The sequence below is a fragment of the Cetorhinus maximus genome, chromosome 20 (genome assembly GCF_964194155.1).
Source record: "Cetorhinus maximus chromosome 20, sCetMax3.hap1.1, whole genome shotgun sequence".
Classification (NCBI taxonomy): domain Eukaryota; kingdom Metazoa; phylum Chordata; class Chondrichthyes; order Lamniformes; family Cetorhinidae; genus Cetorhinus; species Cetorhinus maximus.
The window spans coordinates 77,304,332-77,318,019 of NC_135898.1; the positions used below are offsets into that span (position 1 = coordinate 77,304,332).

Genomic DNA, 13,688 nt, shown 5'->3' on the forward strand with positions numbered 1-13,688 from the left:
TTGAAATTTGACAAGGCTTTAATGTTACAGCATTATGGATATTCTATAAAATGCAAGTTACAACTACTGATGCATAATCTATATAGTTTGAGCGAGAAACACTAATGGATAAGTGATATGTTGTGCAATGCGAGTTGCAGATTCTACTAAATATGCTATACTGTACACGTTACCAATACTAATGGATATGTTATAACATACAAATTACAGATACTAATGAGTATGTTATACAGATTAAGTTACAGATACTATTGGATACATTATACAGTATAAGTTACAGATACTAATGAACATATACAGTATAATTACAGATACTAATGGATATGTTGTACAGTATAAATTACAGAGACTAATTGGTATATTATACAGTATAAGTTACATATACTAATAGATATATTATACAGTATAAGTTACAGAGACTAATTGATATATTATACATTATAAATTACACATACTAATGGATATGTTACACAGTATAAGTTACAGAGTCTAATGGATATGTCATACAGTATAATTAATTACATATACTAATGGATACATTGTACAGTATAAATTACAGAGACTAATGGATATGGTCATACAGTATAAATTACATATACTAATGGATATATTATACAGTATAAGTTACAGAGACTAATTGATATATTATACAGTATAATTGCAGATACTAATGGATATGTCATATAGTATAAGTTACCTATACTAATAGATATATTATACAGTATAAGTTAGAGATTAATGAATATACTATACAGTATAAGTTACAGATACTAATGGATATGTTATACAGTTTCACTACTTTGATATGAACACATTTACATTTTCTTTAAAAAAATGAATGAACTATACAGGTTGAATAAAAAACTTGACTATGTTGGCATTTGGGCGATGTTAGCCTTCAGTCGTTTCGCTTCCTTTGCTAAAACCTACCATTATTGAATGGGATTATTTGGAAAACAATATGATTTGATGCGAGATAAATCCGTGTTATTAACCTACTTCGCTTGCGCAATGAAATGTAATAGGTTTATATATCCAGCAGCGTCTACTATTGGTCCAGTACTTAACCCCCTGTTTTCCTGTTTAGTCGCTGAACATTATCATTGTATCTTAGCTTGTTCTTCGAAATGAAATTGAATTGAGCGATGCCAAGGATGTAGTTTGCATTTCTCCACCGGATCCCAAGATGTAATTCAATTCCAATATGAACGACAATTGCTGTTTAGTTCCTGTGTGATGTGTAGTAACACTTGACAAATGTTACAAAAAACTGAAAGAGCTCTGAAACTCTGAAAGAGAAAAAGAAAATTGAAATCTTCAGCAGGCCAAGACTATCTGCGGAAAACAAGAACCTAGTTAACGTTGCAATTACATCAGCCATCAGTTCAGAAAATAACACATTTGATCATTGTGTTTTGTTATAGTATCTATTTAAACGGACTTGCCAAATTTTTGGAAAGTCAAATGAACCTGCCAGTGATTGTCATGTCCAATGCAGTAGACACAAATCCACATACAGTAAAGTCATTGATGTCTCACATTGGCAGAGTCAGATTAACAAATAGAAAAGGGGCCGAATATCACATATAAAAGAGGCATGTAAAATCCAGATCTCATTCGCACAGAACTGCAGAAAGGGGAAATACAGGAAAAGGCAATGTCAATGTTGGTGACGATTATGTCCTGCAATGTCTTAACAGTAAATGAGTTGATAACTGGCTGTATTATTCACTACAACGAGCACACACTGTTCAAAAGATGTGTTGAAGTGGCTGAAAGTACTGTTATCGACCCATGTCAACCCCCCTTACTGTCATCGACCTTGAACAATTGCAGTTCTATTAACTATTCGGTCAGTCTGATTGCATTCCGAGAATAAAAGAATGATCTAACTGGAGGGATATGTTAGTCCGTCCTTTACAAAACAGATCGTTCCATGTATTAAGATTTTTGATTACTGTTGAACTGCGGTGTTTGAAGAAGATTAGAATAAATACGAGCACGTACACCGCTGTCGGTAAAAAATTAATAGATTTACAAATGTTATCTAATACAAAATGTTAGATTACTGATTAGCGGTGAGTTGTTGGACTTCATAATGCCCTTTACTAATGTTGCGCCCGACCGTGTACAGAAACTGGAAACGCACTGTTTGCTTACTGTCCTTAAAACATGCTGCAGTAAAAAGGCGCCGCGCTCAAAAGCAGAGACAACCAAATATTAGACTTATCTCAATAAATTATTCGTTACAATTCCACTAATTTAATGATTTGGTGGGAATGGAGCCACATTTCTGAATGCACGACTTTAGGCAGAATGACCGTGACTAGGAAGTAAGTTTTAGAATATCATGAAATGAAAACATTGCTAGAGAAAAGCATTCACTTCTGTTGAAGATATAGCACCGCAATTCGTATCTATTTATTTTATGTTGCAGTGTATTTCTGTTTATATTTTAGATAGCCAACATTTGCACTTTTTGTGATCGACTTTGTAGCGCGTCCTCTTGTAGCAGTCCTGTTGTAGCATGTCTCGCATGCTTGTTGTAGCATGTCCTCTTGTAGCAGTCCTGTTGTCTGTGACTAAACGAATATTTAAAAAAATTCACTTAGCAGAGAGGTAATCGTGCCACGTGTTACGGGTTTTACTATTTAACCAAAGGAACCTGATCCAATCGCAGCTTCATGTCTTCCAGAGACATTACTAAGGGTGGGTAAGTAATTCAGATTTTCAGGGATCCAGCGAGAATTGAAATTGTTACTTCATCCTTGTCACTTTGGAGTATTGAAATTATATGAAATTATGATAGACATCGAGACAATTCGCATGTTAACTTGCAATTCATCGAATTAATCGTTCATTTTCAAATACGGAGAAGAAAATCCAAAAGTTACCTTTCCTAACTTGCAGTGAACCAAAGACCTTTTGCTCCACCTTGGAAAGCACCCGCCAGCATTTTCCCTGCGATCTCTGCTATTTCGTTGCATCTCGTGTTTCGGTAGAAACATTCTGTCTGGAACTGGGAGACAGTCAGACAACTCCCTCTGGTTCACCTACAGCAACAAGGAAGCCTCCTCGTTAAACTCCCGAACCATTCATTAAGCCATTTTTCATCACTTCCAAATGGTCAAATTTCTGCTTCAGTTTTATTAGACTTAACATTTTAGCGAGCGGTGAACATCTAATTGCTTAACTGCATTGCTGTTGTGTTGGGAGGGCGCAGTTCATCTGCACCAATAATATACTTATCACCTTTAACTCTGCTGCTAACTTCGGTAAAAATCATTGTTAGAGTTACTAAACATAGCTTTGTTAAAAAGAACCATCAGCAGCCATAAGCATTCCTGCTTACCCTGGTCACTTTTCAAAATGTTCTCTAAGTTATCTCCGTTTTTCCCCCATTCCTCTGCCGTCCCAGTGTAGGAATTGTTAACTCTGTCAAAAGCAAGCGGATCTGTGTTTGTTCACTCTTCTTCTCCAATGCAAATCTCTAGGGCTCTGGTAAAGCACCTCCCTCAATTATTCCGTTCTATTGGACCATTTATGGAAATATTCAAAGGTTACGGGGAGAAGGCGGGAGAATAGGGTTGAGAAACTTATCAGCCATGATTGAATGGCGGAGCAGACTCGATGGGCCGAATGGCCTAATTTCTGCTCCTACGTCTTATGGTCTTATGGTCTAAATATCAAGTGTCAGACCCGCCAGCTCTGCCGGATTTTCTCCTCCTGTACTCCAATAAGATCTTTGGTTCCAGTAATGTTCTTCCCACTTTCCCCAGGATGTACGAGCCATGGCTCTTCCATCTCCTTCTCTCAATCCAGCTTACTTCCTTGGAGATTTAGTCATAATCATTTTATCCCTAATCTTGTCGGTATCAGCAGTTTTGACATAATTCATGATTATCAGTATGGTTTGCAGCACTCTTGCTCCCCAATGTTGATTTTTGAACTCTGGTGAATTATCTGTCACTGTCCCTGATGATTTGAGGTAGCCCAGAACTGTGGAATTTTTAACAAATTACATCCATATGACCCTCCACCAAAGCTGTGTTGATGACCATCTCACTTCTTGAATCACTGGACTCAGCAGAGCAACTTGTAGCTCATCCTCTGACTCCTTTGACTTTAATTCCGCGGTGTATGTGAGATCTCTCATCCTATTCCATCTCCATATTAATGATTTCCTCCAAACGTTATATTTTATTGTGGCTCCCAGTCCATATTCATCAACTGCCTTCAGGTCAAATGCCCTGAGCTCACAACCTCTTCTCATCTTATGTAAAATTGCTCAATCATTAAGCGTTCTACACCCTTCAATAATAGAATACAAATCTTGCTTCTTTCAGTGGTTCAATGGTCATTTCTAGATGTCTCTTTTACATCTGACCAGTGCATCCTCTCAGTTTGATGGCTCGCTCTTGGCATGTCGTCATCCATAAGCTTTCTAGAACTCATAGGGGGCAAAATTGGATAGCCCCAGCAAATGGGACATGGGAATTGCAAAGCATGATTAACCCATGCCTAATGCTTCCGATGTAGGTAACATGTAAACTACATGCTGCCTGCTTATTTAACTGATTGCAGCATGCAACCCAGTGTTAAACATATTGTTGATTCGCTGCATGTCTCAGTAGGGGACACAAGTTCATTCGAGGCTTGCATCTCACACTTAAAGCTAGCCTGCACTACTTAAAGCCAGCTTGCACCTCTTAAAGGGGAGATGCATTCTGGCTGGAACAGGTGCTGCAAGTGGCTGAAGTCTGTCAGAAGAGTGACTGATGGAGCATTTTCTCTTCCCTGATGCACTAAGGTACCCAAACACTGCATGGAGGCCTTAATATAAAAGATGGAGAGGAGTGATGTCTAACCTCCTATATTTTGATGTTCTCTATTCACAGTGGGCTAGAAGATCCTCCAAACAGATATTGAAGGTCGAAGACAATGGAAACAGGTAGCTGCCATGTTTGCTGCTGTCAGCCTAGCCTAGGGTCCTGGTAACAGTGCCACAAGGAGTTCACAACAGTGGTCAAGGCCAGTAAATGCATCTACAAATGCCAAATCCTATCAACAGATTTGCCAACCTCAGAGACTGCTCCATTCACGACCCTCCCGTCACTCACCTACCAACAAACTCTATCAATCAGGTCTCATACCTAACATTCATAGCTTCATCTCAACCTGAGTCAATCATACTCATACCAGATTTCAACCACGTTAGCCACATCAGCCAAACAGATTGCATCATACACACTCCCATACTTCCCTTTCTCTTGCAGGTCAAGATAATGCATAATCAGAGGCAGCAGCAACTAACTGGTGGGGGACAGGCACAGTTGAATGTCCTTTACCCATGGAAGAGACAGTGCTTGCCATTATTGCAGTGGCCACGATTGAGGCTGTGGCAAGCAGTGGGGTTGAAACCACCAAAGGTAATGTTATGCTCAAACCTAATCCTGTTTCTCACATCCCACTTCATTCTCAACCAACAATCTTTTCTGACTTACAAGCTTCAGATGATGTAAGGACATGCCTCTTCCTTTGCCCCTCTCACTCACTGCAACACAGTGTTGTGCCTTTCTTCTTTCAGATACCCAAGAATTGCAACCTGATCAGGCAGCGGCTCCATGGAGGAGCCTGCAATCCCTGCAAAGTCACATGCTTTCTCTGCCTGCTTCTCTCTGGCAAGACAGAATGAAATGCATTCAGTGTCTTTGCTTACCCAGCCTCAGTGAGCTCCCTTATGTAACAATCAATAACAACCTGAGAGATACTGCAAATACCACCTGTCTGGAAGGAGCTGGATGTATAAAAGCTAATTGCCAGGCTCATTTTCACATTCACTGGCAATGCCGCCCGCCCACACGCTGTTCTGAGGTTGCAGTTGTGGCTGCAGCAGGTGACAGATTTCAATGAGCACCTTCTTAGACAAGTGGAAATATCTGACACACTGTATCCTGCTGAGGTTGAGGTAGGAGAATTGCTTCCTGAGCACTTATTCTTCTTCTGTTCTCGGCCCGAAAGTATGCCCGACCCACAGTGCCACGATCTCCACCATGGGTGGGACAAGGAGGCAGGACCTGAATCCACCCCAGCCAGAACAGGGATCAAACTCCATGCTGTTGGCACCAATCTAATCCACACCGGCAGTCTGTCTTACCCCCACAGCCCAAATCCCCGAAAAGGAGTCCGAGTTGCTGTGGTAACATGCACTTTTACATGCATGTTATAGTCCAAAACTACAAATAGCAATGGTAGAGGCTCCAATTTTCTTTCCATCACATTGGTCGACCAGGAATCTCTCCAGCGCTTACCACCTGCCATTGGTATAAATTGGAAGGATTTTCAGATAGATACTCAATCTGTTTGATAGTATTATGAACACACCTTTCTTGGACATCAAGTCATGGACTTGAATGTAGAGCTTCTGGTTCAAAGGCATGGGTGCTATCAGTGTGCCACAAGACCTCCTTTCAAAACACCTTGAGCAGACAAGGCCTCCTGCTGAGAGCCCTCCTTCTCCTTTTCCTCCTTCTCCCTATTCCAGCAGCTTGAGCTGCTCTATAACACCTCTGTTCATTCTCCCTGCCATGCTGTAGGCCAAAGAGGATGAAAATTACTGCATCCCTGACTGGGAGCAAGTGGTGTAAGCAGCAAGTGGCCAAATGGACTACCCTTGCTCCTGTTTCTTATGAACAAAAAAAAAATCACTGAACACTTCTACAAACTCAAAGAGTCAATAGAAATTAATCAGAAACTAACCTGAAAGCCGCTGATGATCCCTGTAAATAATGCTGGTGGCAGGGGGTTCCTTCCTACTGCTGGTCACATATTCAGCCTTACAAGCTTAAGAGAGAATATTAGCTGGAGCTTTGAGGTCCAAAATGGCAATGCTGGCGCCAAATCAGCATTACACGCTACTGACATCATGATCTGTGTCAGTGATGCACACTGCACACTATCAGTGCATACTCCCTGCGGCCATGCTAATGCCCAACTCAAGATGGCACCCACATGGCCCACACCAGAAGTATACATGTGCACTGGGCATTACATGACTGAACTTCATGACCATTTTCTGACCTCAAATAGAACTCTCATAAAACTCCAATTGTTAAAGCTGCCTCCAAGAAGCTTAGTTTCTTCTCTTGTGCAAACATTAATTCTCCCCTTAGAAACTCTTTCCTCTCTATAAAGTTTAAATCTGTCCAAGACTTGAATACTATTTCCATCAGGTGAGGTGAGTGTGACTGCTCTTGACATCAAGGCAGCATTTGACCGAGTGTGGCATCAAGGAGCCCTAGCAAAACTGGAGTCAATGGGAATCATTGTTCGGAGTTGGAGTCACACTGAGTAAAAGGAGAATGGTTTTGTTTGCGTGAGGTCAATCACTTCAGTTCCAGGACATGTCTGCGGGAGTTCCTCAGGGTAGTGTGCTAGGCCAAACTCTCTTCAGCTACTTCATCAATGACCTTCTCTCCATCATAAGGTTAGAAGTGGGGATGTTCGCTGATGATTGCACCATGTTCAGCGCCATTTGCGACTCCTCAGATACTGAAGCAGTCAGTTCCCACATGCAGCAAGACCTAGACAACAATCAGGCTTGGGCACCACATTAGTGCTAGGCAATGACCATTTCCAGCAAAAGACAATCTAACCATCTACCCTTGACATTCAATAACATTAGCATCACTGAATCCTCAAGTATCAACATCCTGGGAATTAAAATTGACCAGAAACTTAACTGGACCAGGCTTTTAAATACTGTGACTAAAAGGGTAGGTCAGAGGCTGGGAATTCTGCAGCAAGTAAGTCATTTTCTGACTCCCCAAAGCCAGTCCACCATCTTGGAGTGTGATGGAATACTACTCCACTTTCCTGGATGACTGCAACTCCAGAAACACTCAAGAATCTCGTGCCATCCAGGACAAATCAACCCACTTGATCAGTGCCCCATTCACCACTGCACACATTCACGCCATCTACCACCAGTACCTAGTGGCACCAATGTACTGCAGCAACTTGGCAAGGTTCCTTTATCAGCACCTTCCAAACTCATAATCTCAACCATTTAGAAGGACAAGAGCAGCAAATGCATGGCAACACCACCACCTGCAAGTTCCCCTCCAAGTCACACACCATCCTGACTTGGAATTATAAAGCCATTCCTTCCTGTCACTGGGTTAAAATCCTGAAACACCTTTCCTAACTGCACTGTGGGTGTACCTACACCACATGGACCGCAGCAGTTAAGGCGGCTCACTACCACCTTCTAAAGGGCAATTAAGGATGGGCAATAAATGCTGGCCTTTCCAGCATCGCTCACAGGAACAAATATATTAAAAAAACATCTGGGTAAGCACATTGAACCCCTCTCTAAGTCTGTCACTTAATCAGCCATTGCTGTTTTACCTTTCTCTCTGCTGTAATCTTTCTTGACCTTTATTTTATAGATATTAATATCAGGGCCGGTGCAAGAGCATTAAGCACCCTAGGTGAACCTTTAACCTTGTGCCTCTCCCCCCTCCCCCCCCAAAATTAACTTTCAAACATGAATACAATAAAATGGTGCTCAGCCTCGCACTGTTCTGTAGCACCATGTTTCCTCAGCACCACTCATTCGATTTGCACTCTCCCACACACCTCAAGATGCCTCAACACCTGCGTCACCACGAGATCACCCAGCAGCTTTCTGATTGGTTGAAGACACGGAACTCTTAGGTAAGCAGCATGAGCGGTGGCAGAGAGCCAGAAGGTGGGTGGGGGGGGGGGAATTGTGATTGGAGGATCAGTGAGCATGAGCGGGATGGGGCAAGGGAAGGGAAAGCTATGATTGGATGATCAGTGAGCACGCGGAGGGAAATAGGGAGCTGTGATTGAAGAATCAATGAGCACCTGGGGTGGGTGCAGAGCAGGGAAAGGGGAAGCTGTCATTTGTGGATCAGCAAGCATAAAGGACAAAGGGAGATTTTGATTGGTGGATCAGCGAACACAGAGGTGACGGGGTTGCTGTCATTGGAGGTTTAACAAGCATGTGCAGGGGTTGGGTGGGGCCGGGAAAGCTTCAGAAAGTTTCAGAGTTTTGGATTCATCTGTGGAAATTTCAGACACCTGTAGAAAGTTGTTTACATCATTTTAAAGTTCTATGGGGCTCCAGTTCAGTTTTTTGCTGCCGCCAAATATTGCCACCCTAGGCGCCTGCCTAGAATGTCTAGTGGTTGCACTAGCCCTGACTCCTCTAAACTTTCATGTCCTTTTAAACTAAATTACAGCTTCCTGCAAGCTCTTCCTCTTTTCTACATCGTTATTATGTTGAAACCGAGGCACATTAAAGAGTCTCTCCCTCTTAACATATTCTTTCTCTTAAAACTGTGGAACTTTTAAAACTGCAAACTTCAGACTTTTACAGGAAAACTTTGTTTTCACCAGATCTCTATTTCCAAATTTACCTTAACCCTTTTGCTCTTTTCACCCACAACCGTGTCTTACACTTTATAACCCCTCAAGTTGGTTTCTTAATTAAAAAACACAAAGTCTAATAGCATGCCAGATGTATGGAACAAAGAACAGAAAATGGAAGAAAAAAATAAATGAAAGGAAAGGAAATTACATAGTGACTAAAATTTCAGCCATCTATGGCCAGAATTTTACGCTCACTGTGCGGACACGCGGTGGTCCCAATGATTTGTGAAATGGGACGTGATGCTGTCAGGAGGGCACCCTGATGTTATTGCGCCACCTCACGATATTTTGGTTGGCAGGCGTGCGCGGATATCAGAAGTGCGCCTGCCGACAGTTGAAGGTCTAATTAAGCTGATTTAAATGGCAATTGACTGGGATTTTAGGTGGCCCGTGCGCTTTTATGCTCAGTGCACGAGCCACTCGGCCTCCACGTTTTTCATGGATTGTACATCCAGGGTGGGATAAAAGGCCTACAGGCAGATGCAAAGATGAATAGTTTGGCTGTGAGTGGTTTGGAGCTGGTTTATCGATAGCTTCTGGTATTTTTGTGTTGTTCTAGAGAACTCTGCTTTGTTAGCCTTTGCAGAGGCCTTTAGACAATAAGCCCCTTCAGCGCAGAAACCTGTGGAAACATCAGCACAGAAATAGGCATAGTGTACTCTGCTGGAGGGACCCCCTCAGAAGAGGAGAGGGCCAGTTGCCTGCTGGCGGTGACCCAGAGTGGGACCTGTGGATTGAGAGGTGCAGCCAGAAAGGGTGAAGGGCCAGCAGGAAGTGCAAGGCAGAAGGGTCTGGGGAAGGCACCATTATCCAGCAGGAAGAATCTACAGGCAGCGACCATGCTACCTGGACATGTCTGAGGTTCAGTGCCGAAGAAGGCTCTGCCTTTCCAGGGAGACTGTCAACTCCATATGCCAGTTGATTGGTCCAGAGATCGCCTCCAACTGTAGGTGGGCACCCTATGCCAGGGGCTTTTAAGGTGACAGTTGCTCTGAACTTTTACACCTCAGGTTCTTTCCAGGGGTCAGTGGGAGATCTATGTGGTGTGACCCAATTGGCTACCCACAGCTGCATCAAGCTGGTCACTGACACTCTGTTCTGAAGGGCCAGCACCTTCATTCATTTCCAGACCGACAAGGCCAGCCAGGCAGAGTGAGCCAGAGGCATCGCTGCAATTGCAGGATTTCCTTGCATCCAGGGAGCCATTGACCGCATGCATGCGGCCGTAAAGGAGTAGCCAGGTGCTGTCGTCAATAGGAAGGGATTCCACTCCCTTAACGTCCAGATTGTGTGACCACAAGAGTCAAACATTGCAGGATTGCATCAGGTATCCAGGAAGCTGCCATGATGCCTACATCCTCCGTCACTCCCAGGTGCCAAGGCTTTTCATGGCTCCAGCTCGTTTGGATGATTATCTCTTGGGGACAAAGTGTATGCACTGAAAAGGTGACCCATGATGCCGCGGAGCCCCCAGGGACTGATGCCGAGGAGAGCTATAATCACAGTCATGCCTCCACAAGGTTAGTAATTGAGAGGACCATAGGCCTACTCAAGATGAGGTTCCACTGCCTGGGCCGCTCTGGGGGATCACTTCAATATCCTCCTGAGTGCATTTTCCTTATTATTGCTGTTTGCTGTGCACTGCACAATCTGGCTCTGTGAAAGGGGGAGCCATTGGAGGATGAAGACAGTGATCCTGCTCAACAGGCCGCAGAGGATGGCTCAAGTGTTGAGTCTGAGGACCAGCTCAAGGAGCCCCAGGGTGAGGAGCAGGATCCCGATGTGAGAATCCTTATGGGAGGCAGGGAGACCAAGGAGACCTTGATCCAAAGGACTTTCAGCTAGACATCCAAACCAAGATTCAAGGTTATGGCAAAGGGTACGCTACCTTACTGATCTCTCATGATAAGGCAATCATGTCACCCTTAAGTCAAGGTCCAACCGCTGAAATAAACTTTGCAGCCCTTCTTCTGTGTCACTTGCAAGTTCCAGATCTCTTCCCTGTCAAATACATGAAGCACGCTAAGACCATTGCACATAATGAAACATTTTTATAATGAAGGCAAATGTACAAATGAACCAGTGCATACACGCCAAGGAAACATGAATTACCCGTGACAACTCCTTATGTGATCAGAGTGACTTAAACTTCTGTTTGTGAGTGCTACCTCTTGGTGCACCCCCCATCCACCCCCACTCACTGGCAGCTGGATTCGAGACAGCCTGCTGTCTTTGATGCCCTGTCGGCCTTGATGACCTTGGCAGCCATCCTCTGGTCACCGGAGCCTGTGTAGGCTCCGCCTGGGCGGGAGAACCTAGTGCCATGACTGGGCACTGCTCAGTCTTTGTGGTCTCATCAGATGCAACGGGCGCTGGCAGAGGGGTGGAGGAGCTACTGCCTTTATCCGGAGCACCCTGAGAGGAGCCCGCAGCTGGGGCATGCAGTTGGTCTGCCAGGGTGAGGTTGGCTTGAACCTCCTTGCTCACCATTGATGGATGGGCATCTAGCAAAGTTACTAGGTGCCTCATCCATCTCTCACACTGGCAGTGACCTGCTGAGATCACTGCCAGTGTGTGGGCTTGCAGGTCCAAGCACAGCCCCAGGAACCCCTGACTGAGTTCCTGGATCTACCTCTCCATGAGAGTCGCCACACTCTCTATGGAAGAGGCTCTGCGTTCTAAGTTCTGGGTCAACACAGGGTTCATGCTCCACATGGACTCCTCCAAGACACACACAATGGCATGCAGGGCCTCAGATCTTCCAGACCCTCGCGTGCCTCCCGCCGGACCTCAAGCACCAGCCGCCTGATGAACGACTCCGGAGGCTCATCAACTGCCTCGGACTCAGCATCTCCCTGGGCTCCAGCACTCCTCCGCCTTCTGGAGCCCTGTGGATTCCCAGCATCCGCCAGCTCCTCAGCCGAGCATGACGTGCCTTGAGCACTGTGCACTACCATCCAATCCGAGACACTTATGCCCACCGACGTGCCTATATTTGCGCTGGTGTATGGTGTAGAGGGAGGACGTGACATGGGTGCATCTGGCAGATGTTCCTCCTTAAGGGCCAAGGTGGGGTGGGGTGGGTGGGGGGTGGGGGGGGGGGGTGGTCTTCAGGGTTCCGTTGGTGTCATTGTAATGAGGCATCAGGAGGAGGAAGCAAAAATGTCAGCATCGACCATCATTATGGAACCTAAGTGCACACAGTCTGCTTTCTTATTATATTTGCCATCTGGCTGAGCAAATACTTTCAAATGGATGAGCAACGGGAATAAATGAATTTCACATGTCAGTCTTACAACAACAGCCCCACTTCTCTGAGACCCGACACTAATCTCTTCCCTTTCAATTGGACTCTTACCCTGATCCGACACCCCACCTCTCCGTGACCTGTGGACCTGGCTCCATGCTCGCAGGCCATTTCCAAAGCCTGTTCCTCCGCCTGACTGAAGATAAGCAGGTTTGGTATCCCCCGCCAGTCCGTCCTTGCTCCAGCAAATTGTGTATCCTCTTCTCCTGTAAGGGAAAGAAATGCTGCTACTAGTCCCCTGCAAAATGCCGCCACATTACAGCCTCCCCACCCTCAAAACTGCAGAAACAGTTGTCCGTCATATTGTCGCACGTGACCCCGACATGCATGTCAGCCATTATCTATCAGGGCACATGATATGCCACATTGTGCTTTGCATTTCACACCCTGAGCACCAACATGTGTTGCCAGCCACAAAGACATCTACCCAAGGGTCCAACTGGAATCAGTTTTCATCTTATTAGAGTGTAGAAGGTCATTGAACCTTTTGCAGCACTGGTTCCAGGTTTGGCGTACAACGTCATGGCCGCTGACCAGGGCTGCCACCTCCGTCCAGGCTCTCTTGGTGATGGCGGTCATTTACTGCCTCCAGTAAGATCTTCAGGCACTCATCTGAGAAATGGGGGTCAAACTGGATCTGGGCATTCCTGTCACACCTGACATAGGATCCAGGCGTTAATGCCATCTTGCACAGTGAAGCAGCACTTGATTCTGTAAGGGAGCCCAGACATTGCAAAGAAGATCCCTGAGGCTCTAAATGGAGACTTCCAGCCTGCAGAGAGCTGCATTTAAATCCCCCACCCGCACAGTTCCTGTTCCCAGTGCCCGCCCTCTTCCCGCCCCCGCTGGCAGCGCTGAGCCTGCCTCAGCGCGTGTTTCATGCTGGCCAGCAGTTAATTGGCCAGCCAGCATGAAATAACGG

General features: G+C 44.9%; 1 long non-coding RNA gene across 1 annotated transcript; it reads right to left on the reverse strand.

Moving 5' to 3' along the window:
- Positions 1–302: 302 nt before the first annotated feature.
- On the reverse strand, positions 303–12,929 carry LOC144694692 (uncharacterized). Its single transcript, XR_013579811.1, has 3 exons — positions 12,829–12,929; positions 2,895–3,053; positions 303–1,335 (listed from the first exon to the last, which is right to left on the reverse strand). It is a non-coding gene; the product is annotated as an uncharacterized LOC144694692 (long non-coding RNA).
- Between the last annotated feature and the right edge of the window lie 759 nt (positions 12,930–13,688).